Source organism: Embiotoca jacksoni, unplaced genomic scaffold, assembly GCF_022577435.1.
Source record: "Embiotoca jacksoni isolate LCO1_2020_lvr unplaced genomic scaffold, fEmbJac1.0.p SCAF_5, whole genome shotgun sequence".
Classification (NCBI taxonomy): Eukaryota; Metazoa; Chordata; class Actinopteri; family Embiotocidae; genus Embiotoca; species Embiotoca jacksoni.
In genome coordinates this window covers 11,296,825-11,320,319 of record NW_027185403.1, presented here as the reverse complement: position 1 = coordinate 11,320,319, position 23,495 = coordinate 11,296,825, and the positions used below count along the sequence as shown (strand labels likewise).

Sequence of the window (23,495 nt, the reverse complement as noted above, 5' to 3'; positions counted from 1 at the left end):
AAAACTATTACTGATGTTATGGTAATATTGGAGTGATTTATTTTTTTTTTATTAGGAAACGGAGATAAATGAAAACTGGTTAAAAATGTTTTTTTTTTTTTTTTTTTTTTTTACATTGAGCCCTTGTTGTGTAATCTGCATGTGATGACTAATCAAATTCATCTTGACGACCCCTGAGCTCCTTTTGCGGAGAAAACGTTCAGGATAATTCTGCACTTTTAAATTGCTATAACAGCAGTAGCACTCAGAAAATCAAGGCCACTATAATCTCTGTGCTGAAGAGCACGGATGCAGATAAACCCCTGCAGGAATATGACCGTACAGAGATTTCTTTGAGGAGTTCTGTAGTGGGCTACGCATGCATGCGCATGAGACCAAAAAAAAAAAAAAAAAAAGTGCCGTGCGGGCGCCTCCTGACGACAGTTATGGGCTACTGCCGGTGCACAGAGCTGCAGAAAGAGAGGGGCATTCTCACATTTCCCGATTTCTCTCAGCCGAGTCCGCCGTGCTGCCGCTTCTTCCACATCACGGCCGACAGCAAACCGAGACGACGACAAGCGCCCTGCAGCGCGCTTCAATCCCAAATTCATCCCGGCCAGATCGCGTGTTGTTGTCCATATTCCACCTCCGCTCAGACAAGGTGAGTACGTCGACACAACACAAGTCTCGTCGCCGTGTTTTTGCTCGCGTTTGGTACACGGTCGAGAGCCCCGCCGCCGCCGCCGCTCGGTCTCCCAGGCCAGGCTAGTAGTGTACGTTGTCTGGCGCAGACGGAGATGAGGCCAGTTTTTTTCGGCCTGACTCTTCCCCCCCGGCTGGAAACATAAAGCGCCGGCGACATTGTGGAGGCTCGCTGCAGCTTTCCGCTCGTCCGTATGGCAGCGGAGAAAGGACGCTGGCGTTATTGTTGCAGCGGGTCAGGGCGAAGTTTGTGCTCAGGATAGATAGAGCTGCCCGTGTCCGGCTGCTCTGCTCTGTGATTTAACATCGGAATGCCTTCATCGAGTCGGATCCTTTAAAGCAGCCCCGGTACCAGCGACAACCGAGGAACTTGTTCCTGTAAACTTTGTAGCAGCTTCATCTTATAGAGTCTCATCAAACTGGCGCTAACAATCTGACCGCACTGTAACACTTTACCTGTTACAGTCTAGTGGTTCTCTTGCGACGAAAAGGCCAAACGATTTTGTATGCAAAGGTGGACAAAATATGCTCTATTGGAATGCAAGAACTGCTTTAACATTTGTCCAAAAATGATTTAGGGGTTAATTATGGTTTGATGCATCAGATGACTTTGTAGCTACCTGTAGGAATCCTCTGCAGGCGGGTTATCCCAAATATCAGAACATTATCCAAACTATTTCTTTCCAATTATGAGCTGTGTTTGTGCGTAAACAACAAATAATGCTGACAAAAATATACCATTCCCCGAATGCTTTTTTGAGAAAGTAGGACAGATTGAACTGCATGGTCTGCAAAGCTGCATATGCAGTTTTAATGTGTTAAAACTGCTTTGGTGTGTTACATGGAGCAAATGTCTGTCTCCACCAAGAGCTGCATCTATTTAGTACTGTAAACACTTTGACTGTGCTCTGTAGGTGGAAAGAAAAGGGGGACAGTCCAGACCTGCCTGAAATCTGTTGCCTTGGGGTGTACGCGCATGGGAGCGTGCACCTATGTGAGTAAGAGATTACTAGAGAAGAATGACTCACGCTCTGAATGTATTTGTCAAAGTCATAAGGACTTTCCCTGCAGTTCACCTCAGCTGCAGAAGTCATTCTTGTAACTGAAAATTGCTGTCCTTCTGCTTCTATGTATCAGGAGATTTATTTGACCAATGCTTCACATTTTTGCTCTTCCCAAGCCATGTGTTGTTTGTCACATGTTCCACCCTGCATTTGTTAAAAAAAAAAGAAAAAAAGAAGGGCTTATTCCATTTGCAGATTGGATTAAAAAAAAAACAACAAAAAAAAAACCAAGCATGGTTGCTGTCATTTGTTTGTAAAAATTTGTGGCGAGCTGAATCTTAAGTTGCGTTCTATTTATCCGCGCCAACTGTTTGTCTGGTTGTTCTAACCCTGCATCTGACGGCTCCCACTGGCTGCCAAACATGCTGTGATCTAGCGCTTTCAGTTGATAATGGCTGCCACTGCTGCTGCAGCCATTTGATCATATATCAGCATCTTTTCACTTAGATATACCTGCGAAATGGTGCGACTGGGTTGCAGCGCCATGAGGTTGATAAAACACCGTAGGTATGATGGAATATGACAGATCACGTCACCAAGCAGGCCGTGGACGTTCATCAGAATGATACATGATCACAGACAGTTCTTCATTTTAGACTTCAGGTTTGAACAGGGAGCAGAAAGGTGGTTTGTTGTCGATCAGATCTTTGACTGTTTTATTGTTTCTTATCTCCACATGGAGGAGGAAGGGAATTCAATCGTAATCAGTAAACAATACCATCACATTTAAAACTGCACAAGGTAATTGTTGGGAACTACAGGCCGCGACAACATGCCAGCTCTTGTATTTTTCCATGTCAGTGCCCCTTGTAGCCACACTCGGTGTGTGGGGGGCAGACCTCTCTTTAGAGTGGGGCTGAAGCCAGGCATCTTTCCAAAACTCAAGCCCCACAACCCGCTCTGCTGGGTATAAGCACTGCTTTGTGCCACAGTACTGCCTCCTATGGCTCTTATTCATACACTACTACAACACCACTGGCTCCACTAGATGCAGGAATCTACAATTGGAAGCGTACCCTAAACATCCTGCTGTTTGACTGACAACCTCAGATGTTTCCTCATGAAATCAAGATATTTGGATTAATACGGCAGAATGCAAAATGCTGCACGATTGTAGCCTGTAAAGGAGTTTGCATTAAAGTGCCTTTTTCTGCCTGGAATGTGGCTGTGGCATTTTCTGGCTGAGGCTGTGCAGTCGTGTGGGGGGTATTGGAGAGCAGGAGCAGAGTAAATACATTTCAAACAGCACAGCACAACCGCGTATTAGCAAATGATCCGATAGCATCTGTAATCCTCAGGAAAACCTGGAGAGTTGTTTTTTTTAAATAGTGCTAGCCTCCATCAGACAGTTGGCAGGCATTGGGGGTGTCCACATGTGTGACTGGCTGGCTAGGCTAGCGGCTGAATGCTACAGTATGCAGGCAGATCAGATTACTGAACGATTAGCCATGGCCTCCTATCCCCGGCCCAGGGAAATGATTTTCCACTGTCATAATTCCTTAGACTGAATTACGCAGGCCAGTGACTCAGAGATACTCAATACTACAGGCCTGAGTACTGCATGGCATAACTGTTGCTCTCTGGAGAGGCAAGATATCTTGTATACCATTGTTGCACCAGGGCACAAAATTGTTTTCTAATTTGAATTTCCTGTTTGGGGTCTGGTGTTTGCTTTCAAGCATCCAGGGCTGTATGACCCGGCATCAACTGCGGTTGAGCAAAGGGTAAAGTTCATTGTGGTGTTTACTCTTTAGCTGGAGCTGTGACTTAAGGGAGGCAGGAAAATGGTCCCAAAATTCTAAACTGTCGCTCAATTGTGAGATGTACGTCAAAACTCTGAGCACATGTCAGATGGGCAATGAGGCGGTGTAAATCCAGCAGGCCTCCAGTGGAATTTTGCTGAAGGGAAAAGATGGACGAAGAGAGAGCGGGGAGGGGGGGGGGGGGGGGGGGGGGGGGAGGAAAAGTGGGAGAGGCCAGCTGGTGGAGGTAGGACCGTGTTTCCAAGGTGCAAACCCCTGAGGCAGGAATCCGATACATTCCAGAGGCTCCTGTATCCAGACGAATAATGGTGACTAGGGTGTAGCGTTTCATCAGATGACACATGATTGGAGCGCAAGTGCTGGGAAAGTAAGAGCTATGTCATAGGCTCAGAGGTAGCCAGCTCTGGTTGCCGGAGGGATCGGGAAGTATGCTAGAAGAGCAGGACAGGTTATGTGAGATATGGATTTATTCCCAAGAAGAAGACGGCATGTTTTTTTTTTGTTTTTTTTATAGCTCTTTGGCTTATTGCACCCACCATTAAGATACAGACATTTAAATCATTTTAGCCATTTAGGTGACACTCTGATCCAGGATAAGATACAGTGAATGACGTACAAGGAAAACCTTCAATCGTCTTGAGTACTGTAGTCTGATTAGGCCCACATTGGCAGTTAAATGACTTGTCATGAATAGAAAAATCATTACAACCTACGATGCTTGAGAAGTTATGGCAAGGAGCTTTTTTTCTTTAGGTCCATCATTTCCTGGGAACTGTGTGCCATTGCTCTTTATATGGGAAGTTACAACTTCACCCGGTTCTGGATCAACACACGTCAATCTGTGGGTTTAGTTTTCTTCTTTGAGTGGGAGTTTTTAACCCCAGAAATGTGTGCTCCTCAGCCCCTAAAGCTAAAGGCTATTTATACTGCAGACGCAGAAAAACACCCTGTTTTATTTAGTGGTCAAAAAACAAGCTGTCGGGTGTTAATGGACTTCACCTCAGCCATTCCGGCGGACCCTCAGGGTACTGCGCGTTCATACACTCGGCGAGGGAGCTCTCGGTGCTCGCCTGCTAATGAAGCCATTTTCAGAGATGGAGAGATGCAGTAATGGGAACGCACCACTTCACTGCAGGATATTCTAACCCCGTCCTCATCATAAGTGCTATCAGTCATCGGATACGATTAGATTTTCTTTCTTTCCATTTGGCTGTTTGGATGGCTCTTTTTCAGACTCGTAGTTGGAGATGTGTGTCTGTGTGTTGCCTTAGCACTGCATCAAGACACACTGTACGTAGTATTCCTATTGAGAAACTTTTAGCAAGATGTATTGAAGTGAAAGATTGTGTACTATTACTGTTAAAAAATAAAAAAGGAAATCTGTGAGGAAGGCTGTTCTGCCAGTGTAAAGTCTGTGTGTTTATTCAGTTGTCGGACGGCCTCGGCTGTGTGTGGCTGCACTTCAGATACCACACACACACACACATGCTTTCACCTGACATGTGTGCCGCCCTCACTCGTGCATGCCTCAAGTTGTAAACAATGTTCTTGCAAAGAGCAACTGGCAGATTTAAATATAAAAGGAAAGCGCAAGTTATTTGCATGTCTGTCTCTGAGAAACACACTCTAGTTAAAGGTTTTACACACATTCATTTTAAGTTCGAGTAGAACTTCAAGCTTTCTTATTGAAATGTTTACACAGATATTTAGAGACTTACAGAAACAATTCAAAACAAAATTTCAGTCAATAATATCTCCTTTGAAAACAAACGTTCCTTACACGTATGTCACACATAATGTAAAAATCATTATTATATCATATGTATCATCAAATTAGCCACTCATTTGACAGTTGATCTGCACCCCATGCTGAGATTAACCCTGCAGTGAAACAAACCTCCACTCGTGAATTTACTGATATTTTCGTGGTTTTTATTTGTTTACCCGACTTTATAGTTGGTTTTAGAGGTTATTGTGGTGCATTCTACAGAGAGGTGTTTCTATTGTGTAATTTGCCCTCATTGATGCAAATAAAGTGGACAGAATATTAGAAACACCTTTCAGTATTCAACAGCACCACAAACTGCAGCCTCTAAAATGACCATAAAGTGGAATATCTGAAATAATTTAGACAAAAAACTGAATGTTAGGACCTTCTAGAACGTGGGAGTCATTGCAGAGCTGTTGTATTAAATTGCCTCAGTTTTATTTATTTTAGGCAAGAGTATATTATCAGTGTCCTTTTTTGCAGTTGCTGTGATATTTGCTTGTGTTTGGTTCCCTCTAAAGCTTAAACAAGATCGCAGCTTTGACCCGATGCTGCCAAGAAACCCATGTTCTGTGTTTACCAGCGAGACTTTATGTTTACAGCGCAGTCATGATGAGCAGTGATACTGTGAAGAAAGCGAGGAGAGAACACCTACACAAGGGCACGTCGAGGTTTCAGTTTTCCTTTGTTAGCCTGTGATGATAGAGGCTGTTATTAGCTTGCAAAACAGTACAGCATAAAAAACGGGCAGGTCTGTGACACCTTTGTCTGTTCACCGTCCTGATGCTTGAGAGTGGACCAGGCCAGAGCGTCACGGCGCTCCGCCAGGACAGCAGGACTCCGTTAAACTTCAGCAGGGCATCTGGTGCCCAGTGCGCCTGCTCTCCTCTCTTTGCCTCTCTCCCCCGTCTCTTCGCCCCAAAGCAGACCATGCCACCACATCACAGCAAGTCATCTGGTGTCCAGTCGGCTCCCATCTGTGAGTGCATTTGACTTCACTGCAAACAAAGCATTGTGGCGTGCAAACGGCCATTAATACATCTAAACAGCTCAGCCCTGCTATCTGCCCTAATCTTTGGGTGGAAACTCTGAGTGTATCGCCAGTGTTAGGGGTCATCCCCACTTCAAAACAAAACAAAGTGTCCACAGCTGATGAGAGACCATTTCTCCATTTTGAGTAGCTGAGGTGGAAAGAATTGTAATGGTGCCGACCCAAGGCTTAGCTTCTGGCAGCTCCTAGTGTACCCCTCCACTGATCCGAGGCAGTGCCTTGTCTGCTCAGCCGGCTGTCTCTCATCCATCCTGGGTGGTAGGGAGGTGTGTATGTTGGTGTGTGAGTGTGTGCCTGTTCCCTGTCTGTGCAGGACAGGTGTTGGCAACCCGGAGGTCAGTACAGACACAGCTGGGGCACCTAGACAGAAGGGCGGCTGGAGGCTGCAAATGACAGCAGAATGAATGAGCTTTGTTTTGCCAGGTTTTGGCCAGTTTTATTCAGAGAGTGCAGTTTCGAGTGGGGTCAGTTGTGACGGTCAGGTGGTGTTGCGGCTGGCTGCTCTCAGCGCAACGTGCTACAGCAGCAAGCATTTGGTGCTTACCGGGAGGCATGGTGGCTGTTTGGGTATAGAGGCTAAACTAAAGGAACTTTAGTGGGGTGTGCAAGCCTGCAAACACAAACACCAGCCTACCCCCTCTGTGAAGTATTAAGTGGCCGGATATGTTTGGTGAATGGGACGCAGGTGTCTAGGCCTGACTGTGTGTGCCTGGCCAAAGGTCTGTGTTTGTTTTCTCTTGGTAATGGCCCCCAACTCTCTGCTGCAGCTCGACCAGAGCTCATTGGCTCTCAATAGGCCGGGGTGGAGGCCCTCCCTTCTTTTCTTCAACTCTGGGACTGAGGAGTGGATGAACTTCAGTCGAGAATTAGATAATGAAATTCATGACATCCCACAACAACATAGTGTTGTGGCTATACATTGAACAAGCCTGGTGCTTTTTAGATTCCTTTCTTCTATTTTTCTTTCCTTTATTTCTCCATTGCCTCTGATCTACCCCAGCAATGCAGCCATTTGAAGTTGTCAAGGCTCTGGCTTTCCCGTTGAGTCCTCAAAGTGCTTCTGTGACAGGTAGGGAAGAGCTAGAGGGAAGTAATGTGACTCCACAGTAGTCCACATCCTCCCCAGTCTCCATCGTCCACGCCCTTGTCTCCCACTTGCCTTCTGCACACAGGCTTCGTGTCTTTGCTGATGTCACTCCATTGAGCTCCCCTTTGTTGAGTAATAGCCCAAAGGTGCACTTTGGGGTTTGAAGAAAATGCACACATGCACCGCCACCATACCCCATATTGTGTCTCCTCTGGGAGTGCAACAGGGTGAGGTAATGGGTTGTTAACCCTTCAGCCACCTCCACGTTTGCATGTCGTACCGTCAGCAGTGGCTACTATCACCAGCCTGATGTGATTGTCTGAGTAACCTTGTGGCCTCTCCAGATGGCCATGCCTCAGAGCCGGTTTATGATAACCATACAGTTAATATCTGGCCTACATAGCACCCGCCCAGCTTCTTGCCCGCCCCTCCGCTCCCCTCAAACTCTGCTCTCATTTCTCTCTGCCACCCTCTGTGCTATTGTCTCTGACGCCTTCTCCTGAGTGCTCCGTTTCATTTCTTTATTTCACTCATCTTTTTAAGTTCCAGAATCCATTTATTTTGCCCCCAGGCGCAGTGGGTGATGGCTAGAGACAGTGTAGCAAATTAAATTTGGTCTCCCTTTTTTTTTTTTTTTTTTGCTCCCCTTGGACATGGGCACGATGGAACAGTAGAAAGAGAACGGGAGCAAAGAGAGCTGGAGGAAAAAGCCTATTTCCCATACATTACTGTCTCTTTCCTCAGGATCTACAGTGGAGTAACACCAACACCTGTATCGCTTTTTTTTTTTCCTCTTTAATTTTCTTTTTCAAGCTCTCTTTCACTGCTGCCGTTCCTTCTCACACAGCCTAACCTGAAGGTCTCGCTGCTCTTGCTACCACTGCTACCACAATCTGACCCAGTTTATTAGTTTAGGTCTAGTGAATCATTAATCGAGGTTATCTAACTGTTCCTGCAATGATTGCACTGTGACTCGTGTGTCCGAGCCTCTCTGTGTTCGTAACCAATCAAGCTGTACCCTCGTGCTTGCTCGACACATTTGTACTTTATCATAACCATCTTGCAAAAAAACGAAACAACAAAAAAAAAAAACATCGTCCCTCAAGCTACACTATATGTTTAATAGGTGTGCTGTGCACACTGTAATATGTCATTGTGTCAGAGCACAATACGAGGACTAAGTGCACTGAATGCAAATTAATCTTGTGGGATGGCAGCAGCTGAATAGAGTGTGGTTTTGGGGAAAGGAGGGGAGAGAAGGGAGGGACAGAAGGAGGGCTAATAGTGGCGACAGAGAAGAGAGGGAGAGAAAAGAGCATGTGAGGAAGAGGAGGGGTGATGTGGGATGTAGTCATCGCCAGGCCCATTCATCATGCAATGCCTGCTGGGATGCGCTGGGGTCAGTCCCGCACAACACAATTACAGCCTGTTCTGGTGTGTTGTGCTCGGCTCCACTGTGTTCCGACTGTGTTCTGTTGTCTTTTGTTCGGTTTCCCTCTGTTCTAACTCTCTTGTTTTCCTCCTTTGCATGTTTTCTGCTCCGCTCTGTTCTGTTCTGTTTAGTGGCAGATTTCTCATCTCTTTCTTCTTCTGTTAGATATTTTTGAACTTGCTGCTCAAGCTATCACTAAAGCGGTTGTTTGAGCTAAACAGCTCAATTAGCTGCCCATTTGTTTTGTTTTTGTTATTTCTTTGAGTCTTAAACTCTCTTCTTTGTCTTTACCAATAAATTGCCTCGTTTTTTTTTTTTTTTTTTTTGCGCCTCGTGGTTTTGCTGCTTGCTGCACGTGTACCATCCATTGCAGAGCCTTCTTTCATCCACATCTGAGTCGTAGCCACTAGCTTCATTCCTGTGATTGACAGACCTGGATAGCATGGGGGTGTGAGATGCTAGTAAGCATGTTGTTTACCCTGCCTGCCTGACAGTCCTCTATGAGTCTACAGATGTTTCCAGAAAGCTGTAAATATCTGCTATGCGCTCTAATGTCAGTTGACAGCATATCCGATCATAAGGATATCTCTGCCTTCCTGTCCGCGGCTGCGCTTCGTGCAGTGAAAAAGAGTTTTCCCTGTTGGGGAGCCTTCAGGTGGTCTGAAGGTCTAAATGAAAACATTGTGCGAGGATTCAGCAACAACAACAACTTTTGAAGGCTGATCCAGATATTTTTGTTAACCTATTACATGGCAAGACCTAATGTTGTCACTGCAGCATCTGCTCGTCACTTTGCTGAAAAGCAATATAGATGATACGGCACTGATTCTGACCATAGATAGAGCATCTGAATTGACTTTGGAGAACTCACCATTTATATTAAGATGTAAGCATTTGGTGCTTCAAGAAACATTTTGCCAATTTCTTAAAGATTCAGCTTTTTTGGAAAGTATATAGTAGCCTCCATTATAAGTGAACACAATGTTTTTAACATCTCAATGAAAAAAAATAACATTTCTCTGTATTGCGATTAAAAAGACAAATACTATGGCTGCCTGCTGCAAACTTACTTTTACTTAATCACATTTTTTCAAAATACAATGTTACAAAATAGGAAAACATAGCTGTCGTATAAGGACGGGAATCTTTGGCAGTCTCATGACTTCAATCTAATTCAGAGTCATTTCTCAATTCCAAACAAACCCTGATTATAATAAAATGAAAGGGAGACTATTATGTTGGCTTTTATTCCAGTTCATTGTGTGCCAAACCATTGACTCATCTCCTTTGTCCACTGAGCAGCAAATGATGTGGGACATTGTCAATCAAATACAACCAAAGAAATGTGTTTTAAGTATGTAGCTTTTTCATTTAAATTTATTTCCTAAAATATTCTGTCAGTTAGGGTAACTACTATAACTATCTTAGAGTTTTGAAATTCTGAAATGAAAGTTTAACATTTCTGCTGGTTAGCTTCTGTGTTGGTCAAAACAGATGTTGGCATGTGTAAAGCAGGAGAAAATGGAAACATAAAAGATTGCTCCATGATGTTGTTTTTAATGTTAATACTCCAACAGTGGAAAACAGCCTCTTATCCAAAAACGCTGCAAGGCTCTAGATCTTCGTTTTGTAGTGCTGCAGTGTGTGTTGGTCAGCGGGAGTGGATTGGTGATTGGATTCAACGTTCTCAATACATACTTTCCCTTTGTCTAATTATTAAATCGTTAAATCCAAAATGTGGCCAAATATTTTCCTTTTTTTAAGCTAAGGTACAAGATAACTTGCACACCGTCTGGGTGCTGCACTCGTCTGTCACATTGGAGCGCAACCTTTTTTGTTCTGTCCCAAAAATGTTCAACCTTCTGTCAAATGTACCAAAGAAACAGAAACTCGTACACGTTTTGAAAAATACATTTAATCAGTGAATGGTTGTTGTTCCTGCATTATATAATGCATTGCCTGTAATCCACACTTGTGTAAATGAAATGCCGTCAGCAGTTATTAATAGGTCACACCGAGTTGCTGCCTACTGTAGTTTATGTGTCTTGTTAGTTAATGATTCATATTCGGTTCCAGTTGAGTTTTTTGAGTTTTCACGATAGGGCTGCTCTTTAGTTTACTTTTCAATGACAAATGGGCCCTTTAATTAATGGTATCATTAGTGCAGGTGGTTATATTTTTTTAATATGGCATGTTGGTTATGGTGAAATATTTTACAGCTGATCTTCCTTTTGGATTTTTCCACTTTTGTTTCTAAGCTTCATGTAATTCTGACGATTAACCTGCCATGAAATGACAAATACACAGTGTTCTTCCAGAAATTGTTTCTTGGCATAAAATAGCTGTTTATTAAAAAGCATGTGGACCGCAGGGGGAATGGGTTCTTCTTAGTTTTTGTTTCAAAGCATGGTCGACTTCTCTGTATAAAATAATTTCCAGTAGTTATTGAAAGATTTCTTGTAACTGAAGAAAGACAAACGCACCCAAAGGTCCCAGAAGTTCACTTGCTCACAATGCACTCATGCTTTGGGTGGTGGCTTGGCTGACGAGAACTAATACAGCCAATCTTCAACCTCAAGATTGACTGAAAGAATGACAAATTATGGCCAGAAAATGCAACAGTCTAAACTACAGAGCATCTGGAAACAATCTTAAACAATGGATTGTCCTCAGCAGGATCCTCCCTGACTCTCTTCAGTCTTGTACTCTCATGACAACTCTGGAGGACACAGAGTGATTGACTTTGCATTTCACATTCACCTCAAAACTCAAAAACCTTTTAAAGCCTATGGCACTAGTTGTTAAACGTCAAGCCAAGTGAAAACTACAGGTGCTATCTTTAACGTGAAATGGCCTTTAGCTCCTTTTATAACCTCCACCAGCAACAGTAAACCCGGCCGTATTGTATGATCTAGGGCAAGTTCTAAACCACATACCATGGCGGCGGGGTTGCTAAGTACACCTGCTTCGAGCACCTCCCCAACCTGCAGATGCGGTGGTCTGTCTGTCGTCAAGTTGTCTTTTGTGCGCCCTAATGAAGCCGGGGAGATGTGACAGCATGTCTCACGTTTCACTCTTCACCTAATTGTGTTGATGTGGAGGCTGATATAAGTGTTGTGGTGGTTAATCTTCCAAGTGCAAGGAAATGGCGGAGTCATCACGGGATGCGACACGGCTAATTAGACTTGTGTGTATGCTTCCATGTGCGAGGGGAGAGATGGTGGTGGTGGTGGTGGAGGGGGGAGAGGGGGCTCCAGCAACAAGAAGTATTGCATAAAAGAAAATGGCTTTTCTCCCCTTTGAAAGTTTTTTATTGATTAGACGGGTAGTGAAAGTTCCTGCAAATTCCTGTCTTGAATATGTGGCATATTCTTTGAATGTCATGCCGTCAATGACAGCATTCACATCCTGACAAAGGACAAAACGGGGAAACCTCAACATTCATTACAGCCTGACATTTCACCCTCTCAGTAAATCACCATTCTGGAGAGTCTGAAATTAATGCAATTTAAAGTTGCACACACGGAAAATGGCCTAGTGCTACAATAATTCTGTTTTTGACTGCAGCCTCCCTCAAGGAAAGCTGTTAGTAGGTTTGACTGATTACGGCCTGAAGCCTCGAGCTCTCAATTAGACAGAAGACAAAGCTTCAACCCTTGCTGCTGGAAAATCACAAGTAATGAATTAGTGATAAAGGTTTTAAAGACAACACCATTAGAGGAGCTGTCTGGAGGAGGTGGACTGCTTTTTCTTTGCAATTTGCAGAGCACGTAATTTGGAGTTTGCAGGAATACAAGTAAAATGCTTTGGATTTTGCTTTCGTTTTCTTCTCCTCTTCTTCTTCTTTTTCCCTCCCTCTGGCTACCAGTGACAGTAATATTAACCTCATCTCCGCTTGACTATCCTCATGTGACCGGGAAGTCATCTTTTGTGAGAGGTGGTCAACTGCTCTGCTGCTCGGGGTCTTGAGTCTCACTGGAGCTCGTAATGCATTATGACTCCACCGCTCGGGGGCGGGGGAATCAAATAATATATTAATATTATGTTGCGTGCTGTTACACCCCACTTGGGTCGAGAAGCACTATGCCAGCGGAATTTTCTGCCAAGTCATACTCTGATTGTCCTTTATTTCAAAGACGGCCTCAGGCCTTGTTTGATTTTATTTTGGATTCCAACCTATTGCCGATGACATCCACACCCATCATCCGCCATATTGACCGCCATCAGCACACTCAGGTCCCATATTCATCAGGCTGAAATTGGCACTGTTTGCCACGCTCCCCACCGCCCCATCTGCCTGTGTTGATCTCCGTTAGTGCAGGGAGCTCAGTCCTGTCACCTGAGGGATAAACTGTATGGTGGAAACTTGTATCCTCAGAGGTATGCGGAGTAGATGCAGACCCTCCGTTGGATCAGCTGTTGCACCCTGTGCAGACGGGGAGGGCACAGTATGTCTCTGTCTCTGTTATTGGAGGAGTTATAGGGCTGGGCGAGACATTTACTGTTTGCAAGGAGGTTTTCACGCCTCTTTAAATCTAAATTTAGGGTTATGGTAGTCCTTTTGTAGGAGGGCAGTTTATTCAAATACTGCATTAATTCATTTGCATCGTTTATATGTAAATAAATATCCAATTATAACCTCTTGAATTTCTTGTATCTTTTTATTCGCCTGCAAAAAACAAAACATGGGCTTCCCAAAAACAGTTCCATCTCTACCCCCGTGTGACATCTTCAAAGACTTTGGTTAGTGGTTATGGTTTTGATGGCTCTGGTGGCTTGTCTGAGGTCAGCCTGTTTGCACTGCTGACGGCAGAGTGCCAGTTTTTTTTTTTTTTTTTTTTTTTTTTCTTCTAGCGCCTCAAGCTCTGGACTTTGTTGTATTTTGACCAAAAAACTAATTGACAAAATAATTTTTGGCACACACACACGTGATGTAATCAGCCAATAAAGAGCTTAAGCAGTCACAATAATCAAATTCTTACTGTATATAAACAGCTGTGCAACAACTCGGTTTATATAATAAACAGTTAATTTTAGGAGTGTAATCTACCAATTCTTGGCATCTCATCATTTTCTGTTTTTGTTCCTCTGATATTTTACAAACTTTAAAGGGAGATGTTTCTCCAATTCTTCATTTCTAACCTGAGTATGGAGAAACAAATGGCAAAAAACGTGGGTAATGAGTAAAACGGTTGCCTCTCCAGTCCTGACATTACAGCAGTGCCAGTACATAGTGTCTCTGGCTGCTGAGCTCTGTCTCTTGTCTCAGGTCTGAGGTTACTCTGTTTCATCCAATAGCACGGCACTAAAGGCCTGCTGCTTCAGCTAGAGAAAATGTCTCGGTGACCTGGGAATCAGATCAGATCAGATTCAGATCAGAATGAAGTTCTCATCACCACCTCTGCACGCTCCTTCCTTCAATTAGAAAAGCCTCTCTTCCTTTTTGTAGGGACAAGAGGCGGGAGCGAGCAAAGTGATGGGATGTTAGAGGTTCCTGTCAGTATGACTGAGAGAGAGAGAGAGAGATGTCTGTGACAGCTGGATAGTAAACATCACGCCGTCTCTCCCTTTTCGCTCTAGCAGCCATCACTTCACCTCCCTGCAGCCTCACCCTTTCCCTTGATATAACAGTGACATCACCTTTGCATAAAGGATTCCAGCGTTCCTTCCCGTCTCTCTTTGCTCTCATCAGCTGCTTGCTCTAATTAGATGAGGGTGATCTCAATAAAGTTACTGTCGTCCTCACTCCATTAGTTATATTAACACTCGGATTCCTGCCCCGGAGTCGTCTATCTGTACACTGCCTTTCACCGTGGGGGGGGGGGCTATCCTCCTCTTTTCATGGATCTGTGTAACCTAGTTACTGAGGCCCAGCAGGGGAGGCCAATCAATTAATGAACAAAGGAGCCCGCTCACTGAGCAGCAGCACAAGTCTGGGACTATAAACAGGGCGCTCCCAAAACATGGTCGCTGTCAGTTCAGTGCTCATCTGATGGATGTTGTTTTGCTTTGTTGTTTTGCGCGTGTGAGTGTGTATGTCTGAAAGTACTATTTCAGGAGAGTGTAAAGCCACTGGATGTTGTTATCTGTTTGAACACAACACCAGACAATTTTCAGGTGTCCATTATTCAAATTGGGAAGTGAAATAAAGGGATGAATTTGAACTTTTTTTTTTTCCCAGTAAAGCCTTCCATCACCATTATGTTTCAGCATACGTACGTAAATGGACTGTGACATTTTCTGCCACTCGGTTGTGAAAACACTGGAATTGCAGCATTTTAGATATTGTTTAAAACATCTGTACACGTCAGACAAAATGTGGAACTTGGCTTACAAATTCAGTATGCGGTCAAAGGTTTGACATCCATATTCAGAGGTTCTTCTCCGGTAACAGGCACATTAGACGGACAGCCCTCCTCTGCCTATTTCACCCACCTGTGCTCACTCACTGTCTTTCACCAGTTTCTCATCCTTCCCTTTTCATACCTCTTTTCATCCCAATAAGTCCCCCCCCACCCCCACCCAGCACACACAGCACAGCTCACCTTTTTTCCTCATCTCTCAGGTGCACCCCTCATTCTATTCTATCGTTCTTCTCTCCAGCCTTGCGGTCTCTCTCTGTCATTCCCTTTTTCTTAATCCGGCTATTCGTCCCCAGTGTTCCCCTCCCTGGAGTTTCCAGCTCCGTCTCCCTGTGTGTGAGATCAGGGAACAGGCTGTTGTAACAAGCTGTTGAATAATGTAAGCACAGGGCTATAGGCCAGAGTTTCAGTTAACCCTTTGATCTCTGATCACACAGTGGGTGAGGAGGACACATCATAAATGACAGCTCGACAGCAGGGGAAAGCAGCCTGAAGGTCGGTTTTCTTCCGTCTTCCTCCAGCCACTTACCTAAAGGCTAAAGTTCCCCCATCCGGTTTCATTGTCATGGCCTTTGTAAGCAGGAACACAGTGAGCGTCCTTAGCCTTTGTTATTCTAACATTGATGTATAATTAAAGGGTTAGAAAAGGCAATGCTGAATAATTAATATTGGAGCAAAGATGTCGTGGCATCCTGAACCTTATCGTATTTTTACTTGCAGTGCAGATAAAAGATTTACCAGTTTGCTTTTTTTCTGGTGATCTAGTTCATCTTGCACTGATTCATTGTGGCAACGTGCTATGTGCTGACAGAGGAGCTATTATAATTATTTCATTCAGCCTCATTTCATCTTTGTGTACACTGTTAAATGTTAAAACACAAAGCCACGGACCTTACAGTAGTCGTAATAAACTCTCAACTCTAGTCAAGTTACCATTTTGAATCAATTAACTGACTGAGTCACGCATTTCCAGTCTTAAAAAAAAAGAAGTGTAGCTAGCACACAAGGCCTCGTTAACCCTTTGTAATCAATAGACATTCCCCTCTCTATAAGTGCCTCTAGTTAGCTTTAGAGCCTCATATCATTAGGCGAGGGTGTATTGATCTGGCCGACTGATTGGAAGTTTCCCTTCAGGAGGTGAAGGATAGGAGGGGGAGTTGGGGTGTTTTGGCAGGAGTGGGAGAACTAGTGGCTCCTCCTGACTGGATCGGCTTACTCCGTCTTACCCTCACTTCCGTCACCACACCTGTTACAGCCAGAGGGAAGAAGGAGAAAAGAAAAAAAAAGTCTGTGTGGATGTGAAAATGGTTGTGTGTGCGTGAAACTGCTGTTTGTGTGAGCAGGAGAGCAAATGGCTGAGAGGCGTATCAAATGAGAAATGTGTTACATAGGGTTTATGGTGACGGCATGTGCCTGAACTGCATTGACTTTGGCAGCTGCTGGTCTGTTATGGATGGCTGGTAGCAGGCAGATTTGAGATTTTACATGGCTAACGCACTACGAGACAGTCTGCTTTTCCGATTGGGGAGCAGGACCCATAACCCGCTGCCGATCCGCATAAACGCACACAAGCACACATATACATATACACACCATTAAACTGTCAGGCAGTGTGTGTGCTTGTGTATACGATGCTACACAGTGACATTTAATCCATAATGCTGACAGGCTTTCCTTGAACGGACAGTGAAAAGCATAGCTCTCTTCCCACATAAATACACATACTCCTCTTTGCTGCACTCCTTCGGCCTGCTCCCTTTTCTTACAAAACAATAATGAAATGTTTTGATTTGAGAGTGGTGTGTCCCAGGACATACACCATGCATCTTCTTGCCCTGTGAAGGCTTGACCCTGTGCACAGGCTCCAGCTACCTCCTCCTGTAAACCAAAATGTGTGTGTGTGTGTGTGTGTGTGTGTGTGTGTGTGTGTGTGTGTGTGTGTGTGTGTGTGTGTGTGTGTGTGTGTGTGTGTTGTCACAGTCGGATGCACAGCAGCTGTAGAGGCGGCAGTGAAGAGGGAAATGGGAATAGCCAGCACAGTAGACAGAGCCCAGATAGACCTGTCAGCTCTGTGACACCCACACATGCCTCACCCTCTGGTCCGGGACGAGAACAGAGGAAGTGAAAGCAGCTTGGCTGGGCGCAGGTAGAGCACTGAAATAGAGTCTCTACCAGTGGCAAAGTTAAGACTCAAGCTATGAAAGGGATAATGGCGAGCCGTGGCAAGGCTGTGTTTATTTTGGGTCTGGGAGAGGGGATAGGAAACCTGGCAGATACGATGCCTAAACAAGTATTAACCCTCTTAACTTCTTATGTTTGACTGTTTTACTACACAATAGCCTTTTTTTTTTTTTTTTTTTTTCTTTTTTTTTTTACACTGATCCTGCGTTAAAGTAAAAGCAGATCTCCACAAATTAAACTGAATTATGCCCAGGTATTAACAGTAGTTGTCAGGAGTAGATTTAGTGTGTCAGCAATAACAGGCTGATGTGGGGATAAGTTTGTATCTGCTCATGTAGAGACTTACTACAAATTGGTACAGACACTGCCAAGTTTCATGAACTGCAAGTTTAAAGTCCTGTAACTAATTCTGGATTGGCCTGAGGTCTGGAGGCTGACTTGGCCGCCACTTGAGGACATTAACATTGTTGTGTTAAAGCCATTCCTGTGTATCTTTTGGCTCATGTTTAGGATTGATGTCTTTCTAAAGCCCAAACTTCCAGTCTTTGTTATTTCAGGTATTTATTATATTACATTTCACCCTCTACCTGGTCCTGCTGCGAGGAAGCATCTCCAATCATGATATTGCAGCGACCTGACTTCCTGGCAGAACGATGAGTTATGATGACACCACCGTGTTTAGTTTTAACATTTAGCATGGATGTTCCAAAAAAACTTCCTTTTTGGTCTCATCTAAAACCTGCCTCAGCTTTGTTCCAGATTCTCCCACATGCCTTCTGGCAAACACTAGCTGTTACGAGTGTTTTTAGCCGTGAGTTTCTCTCTGCCAGTCTACCATAAAAGTGACTGTTGAATCACCCAGGCAACAGCTGTTGAATGTACATTGTCTCCCATCTCTCAGCCATGAAACCTGATAGATCCTCCGTAGCGGCTACAGGCCTGTTGGTGGGCTTCACGCTCGTGTCCTTCGATGAAGAGACTCAGCTTTTGAAGATGGCCTTCTCTAGACAGACACAGAGCTGTGCTGAATACATTCCTTTTTAATGAATGACCTTACCTTACAACAAGGAATAATTACAAAGTTTTCTTTGTAATTGCTTTTGTTTAGTGTGTCTCTTTATTTTCAGAATTAGGTTTTCTACAGGAAAATGTTGGTTGTCATGTCAGTCAGATGCAAGTTTTCACATAGTACTCGCTCCTCACCATTGAATATAATGAACTATAGAAAACTGGCTGTACTAGTCAGGTGTCATCTAAACACAATTGATTATTATGATATTTTAGATGAATCTCTATTTTCCCTAAATCCTGAGAAAGCAGCAAAGACAATCGTGGGGGTTAACGCTGCCACGTCGGAAAACGGGAACATAGCAGAGCCTGAATTTGGTTGCGTTTCAAAAACTGCGACTGTGGCAGAAAGTATGAGAGGGAGAGGAGAAAAGCTGGAGCTGAGGCTCAGTTTCAAAAAACATGCAGGATTTGTAATAGGATTCATGACTGGGCCCACAACTGGGAGTGTAATTATTGTTATTGCAATAAGCCAATCATGAGGCAGGCTATTTCTCTGCAGTTGGAGTTTTTACACATTAAGTGCCTGTTGTTACCAAGAGGGGGGCATGTGTCAAGTGTTTACTGTTTGTTTATGTAAAAACATACTGTAGACAAATTTGCGCTTCCATCCATTATCTGCTGTTCTTGATTGTGCTTTGAAAGCAAGCTGATGATTAGGAGTGTGTTTTCATGCTGGAGGAAAAATCCTATCTGTTTGATCTCGCAGGCAAAAATATGGGCAGCACTACAGAATCTCATCTCTTGTGTCAGCTATTCTTCCGCACCGTGGTATTCCCATGGGAACGCATTTCTGCTGCGCGAATCAGACAGATCAGTGTGGGCCGTTTCTTATCTGGACATGAAAGAAGGGAAGATGGAAGAGGGAGGTGTAAAAGCAGGGGAGAAAGCAGGAGAGGAGAGGAAGGGCTCCCCTGGGAATCATAATACCTGAAATTCACTGGGCGGCCTCTTGAATCGAGCTCATCATCATTTTTCGAGCAGGTATTGTACTTATCCCGTTTGCAGCCCGGGATACACCGTCAGCTTGGCTGCTTTCCCTCAGTCTCTCCCAGATTGATTGAGTAGATTAGACGGTTATACTGTTTATGTGTGTGCCACAGCCTGTGTTACAGCATGCCCAGGGGTTTTATTATTAGCTTGATCGTTTTCTTCTATTCGTCTGCAGTCATCATGAGCAATGTTGCCGTTTGATAGCATCTCTGGTTCATGTCAGGTCAGCAGATCCGTTATTACCGTTCCGCTGCAGGTGTGAAAACCTTAATAAAACTGTTGTGCTTCAGACAGACTTTCTGCGCAGCCCTGCATCGGTTGTAGCAGCTGAATAGGCATTTGATTTGATCGGCAGACCCTGCAGCATGAAACCACACTCACAAGTGCTGTTATCTCTACTTGCCCCCTCAGCTCCGAGTCCCCCAACTCCCACGCTCGCTCTCGCATTCACACACTCGCACACAGATGTGCCTTATCTACAAGCAGTATGACTTTCACCTCTGAGTGATGCGTATTGTCTGTGTGAGGAGAGACCCATTACGAGTCCTTAGTCCCAATGGAGACATTGTGTTGCCCGCCATGCTCCCCTGTCCTTCAGCGGTGTCCTGAGATGACAGTAGATAAACAATGGGAACAAACAGTCACTCCCACCAACATTGATCTGGCTCCCTCGCCCCTCCCTGCTTTCAACAACAACGCCACATTGATTGCACCTACACTCAATTTATATGAAAGCCCCCCCCCCCCCCCTCCCCCCTCTGAACCACCCCCTTTTCCTACCAGGACTGACAAAAATGATAAACGACCAACCCCTTCCTCCCTCTGCCCCCCTGCCTCACGTTGGCTGTCCGAGGCACTACAAGCCTATTTCTACACTCGCAAGTCCATGAGCTGCCCTTTTTCTCCATTCGACCATGTGTGTGTTTTCTTTTCTTTTTTTTTTGTAGGAGACGTGTGGGGGTTATTCATTGCTTGAAGTTCCACCTATAATTTCCACACATAAACATGTCACTGGCATAATTTCAGCCCTGCAGGACATCCATATGCATGATGTCAGACCATCAAAAGAGAGGAATGAAGGAGATGATTATGCATTTCGGTGGCACACACACTGTAGGATCGCCCCTCCTGTGTCTGCAATGTCACTCAAAGATGGAAATCATGCACAGTCTCCAAAGTGAGGTCAATTATTGCCTTCTCTTCGGATTAATCAGTCGGTTCTCTCGTTATGTGATCATTATCTGGTTGATTTGTCCACCGTGCAATCAAATAATTTAGACATGAAACCCTTGCCTGTTCGGATCAGTTGTTATTTGGAACAACGTTGGTTCGGCTGTTCTTCTTAATGGAGTTTTGGCTTTTGATGATTTTTTTTTTTATTGTACAGATGCAGTGTCCCCATGCCTGTAAATGGAGCACAGAGTGTCTATAAATAGATATACTGTGGTTGCAAGCTGCTGGTGGTTAACAGCAGGATGGAGAGGTTTGTGCATGTATATACAGTATGTGTGTGTGGTGTTTTTCACGTGTTACATGGAGATGATCAGGGCTATTGATGAAGGTGTTGGTTCCAGGCACATCACTCTTCCCCCAACGCCCAGGGGAGTAATACCTTTTGAGGAAAGTCTCCATTTCATATCTCGGTTAGTCCGTTCCCTAATGACCTTTCCCCACTCCATCTCCATGCAGCCACAGTTTCCCCATGGCTCTCACTGCTCATCTACTGCTCTTCCCATTGTGAGGTAATCCATTTTACACTTCCTGATGCTCTCAGATTCCTCGGTTCCTATAGCTCTTGCTTGAGATCTTAAAAAAAGACGGCAGGTTTGGGAGACGAAGATGAAAATGAACAGAGAGTGCCATGTATATTTTATTCTCTGCCCTCCGTGTTTTTATTCATCTTGGTTCTAATCGTCCCCACATAATATGAATGTGTAATCATACCATAATGCCTGTGCCTGCTCAGGTTATCTTCCAGGAGGATGATATCAGTGTTGATGGGATCTAACATGATCTCTCTAATGGCAGTCTGAGGGTGGGGATATTGCTCTATCTGCAGCTGGAATTACAGTACAATAGTGTTACAGGGATCCCCCCCCCCCAATTCTCTCTAATTGTCGCAGAACACACTTTTGCTGTCTTCCCATTCTGCTCATAATTGCTCTCAGGAAAAAGATTGCACTCCCTTGTCTGTATTTGAAGATGAGTCTGTCTCTGTCTTTGCCCTATTACTATGTCAAAGAATAACATTGCAATCATTTCAATTACGACAGCACTGGGATCGAGGTCTTCAAGTAGGGCCTTGAGAAGTAATTGAAGGGGCACGAGTGAACTGAGAAAAGGCATTTTTCCTCTGTGAAATTGCCTCAGTCTTGGGGACAGTAAATCGAGGTGGTGAGAAATGATGTGATAATTCAGCCACATGGTTTGGTAGGGGAAATTGTCTGAAAGTCACTTTCTGGAGAATTAGAAGGCAAAACTACATTTCCCTCCCGAGTCCTTTGTCCTTCACGCAGTGGCATGAAATGAATTGATGAGACAGAGGGAGAGGAAAGTGTCAGTGTAAATGTTTGCAGCTAAAATGAAACTGCCTGCTTGTGCATTCAGATTGGCTGAAGGGTGGGAGGCGGAAGCTGGAGTGAGGATACGGCGCCTCATTCCACGCTATTTCACGGCCTAAGCCGTTAATCGCAGCAGCCACAATGGATGCATAAAATGGAATTCAAATTTCAGATTGATTGATTCTATATTGATGAATGCCAAAGCTGTCTTAAGGGGGGGGGGGGACTGTGACTGTGGCTTTTAAATGTAACCTCTTTAAGAAGGCGAGTTCTTGCCCGTCTTGTGTGCTTGTTTGTTGCTTTAGATGTGCTTCAAAAGAAATATGAAAATTCTTGCTTTTTGAAGTTTAATCTCTCGCAAGAAAGGGTAGGAGGCTGAATGCAAATGAAGAAATTTGCTGTAGCTTTGCTTCTCCCTACTTGTGGTGGAGCATTGCCACTCAGGGATGTTGAAACTGTGTATAGTCAGCACCACAAACTGAGTTTGTCACCTCTACATTGAAGTACAGTCATCCAAATGAGCAACATGCACCATCTCAAAACGAAGCTGAGTGAAGATAGATACCATTTTACCCTCTCTCTTAATAGACTGTTAAAATCCCTCTCTAGTCACTCTATTGTGTCTCATTTCTTAATCCCTTCAAGGCATCTCACACAGTAACAGAGCTGACATAAGCACATTTGGTACTGTTTGCAGTGTTGAGATTAACAGGATTACAGATTAGGGATTACATTGGCATTGTTATTACCCATTTAACCTTGACCCACACCCCGCAAAAACATTTCATACAGTCACACTAAACTTGTTTGTGTGTTTGTATAAAGCCTGAGTGTTTGAACTCTTCTGATGGCTCTCTCAGGTCTGTCCCCACCGTGGTCGAGCCTCTTCGGTCCGTCCACATCAATACACAGACAAAGACAGAAAAGTGACAACAGCAGTAGCCTTTTGATGAGTGTCTTATGGATTACTGCCCTCACTCGATTTCCTCCAGCACAGCCTCCATGCCTCGAAACACAACGTAGCGTTTCCATGGAGAACCTACGGTTGCCAAGGCCTGTGGCGGTTGAACACAGAGGGTCATCGTTTGTTTCTGTCAGTCAGCAGCAAGGGGACTGATCGGGGAGAGGAGGCGCAGGGGGAGATGGGGGCACTGTTGGGCCCTGAGGCACCGTGCGGGTCCAGCTCTCCTTTAAAACTTTATTTGTCCAAGGGATCTCCACCGGGTAGTCTGACTCTGGTTGATGGTGTTAATGTACTGACTCTCCTCACAAATCCCTGGGACTCTTAGTCTCATTCACACTTTAAAAGAAGTGCAACAGCAGTGTCAGGGTGGGAGGGAAAAGAGGGAGCAGGACGTGCAAGGCTACATATGGCCAACCATCGCGCTTTTTACCCAGAGAGTTGTTACAGCTGAGGACCAGCCTTCATCCCCCCCTGTTCCTCTTCGTCTCTCATTAATCTAGCAGTATGGTTCTGGCCTGCT

General features: G+C 44.5%; 1 protein-coding gene across 2 annotated transcripts in view; it reads left to right on the top strand.

The window, feature by feature from the left end:
- Positions 1-353: 353 nt before the first annotated feature.
- ndst1a (N-deacetylase/N-sulfotransferase (heparan glucosaminyl) 1a) overlaps positions 354-23,495 on the top strand; it is a 43,287-nt gene continuing 20,145 nt past the window's right edge. The window contains exon 1 of one of the 2 annotated variants that reach the window (XM_069171885.1): positions 354-640. The gene's annotated coding sequence lies outside the window, so the exon portion shown is untranslated. Of the gene's footprint in view, positions 641-19,343; positions 19,442-23,495 lie in introns of those variants that run through there. The other variant, XM_069171886.1, reaches the window with a different exon arrangement.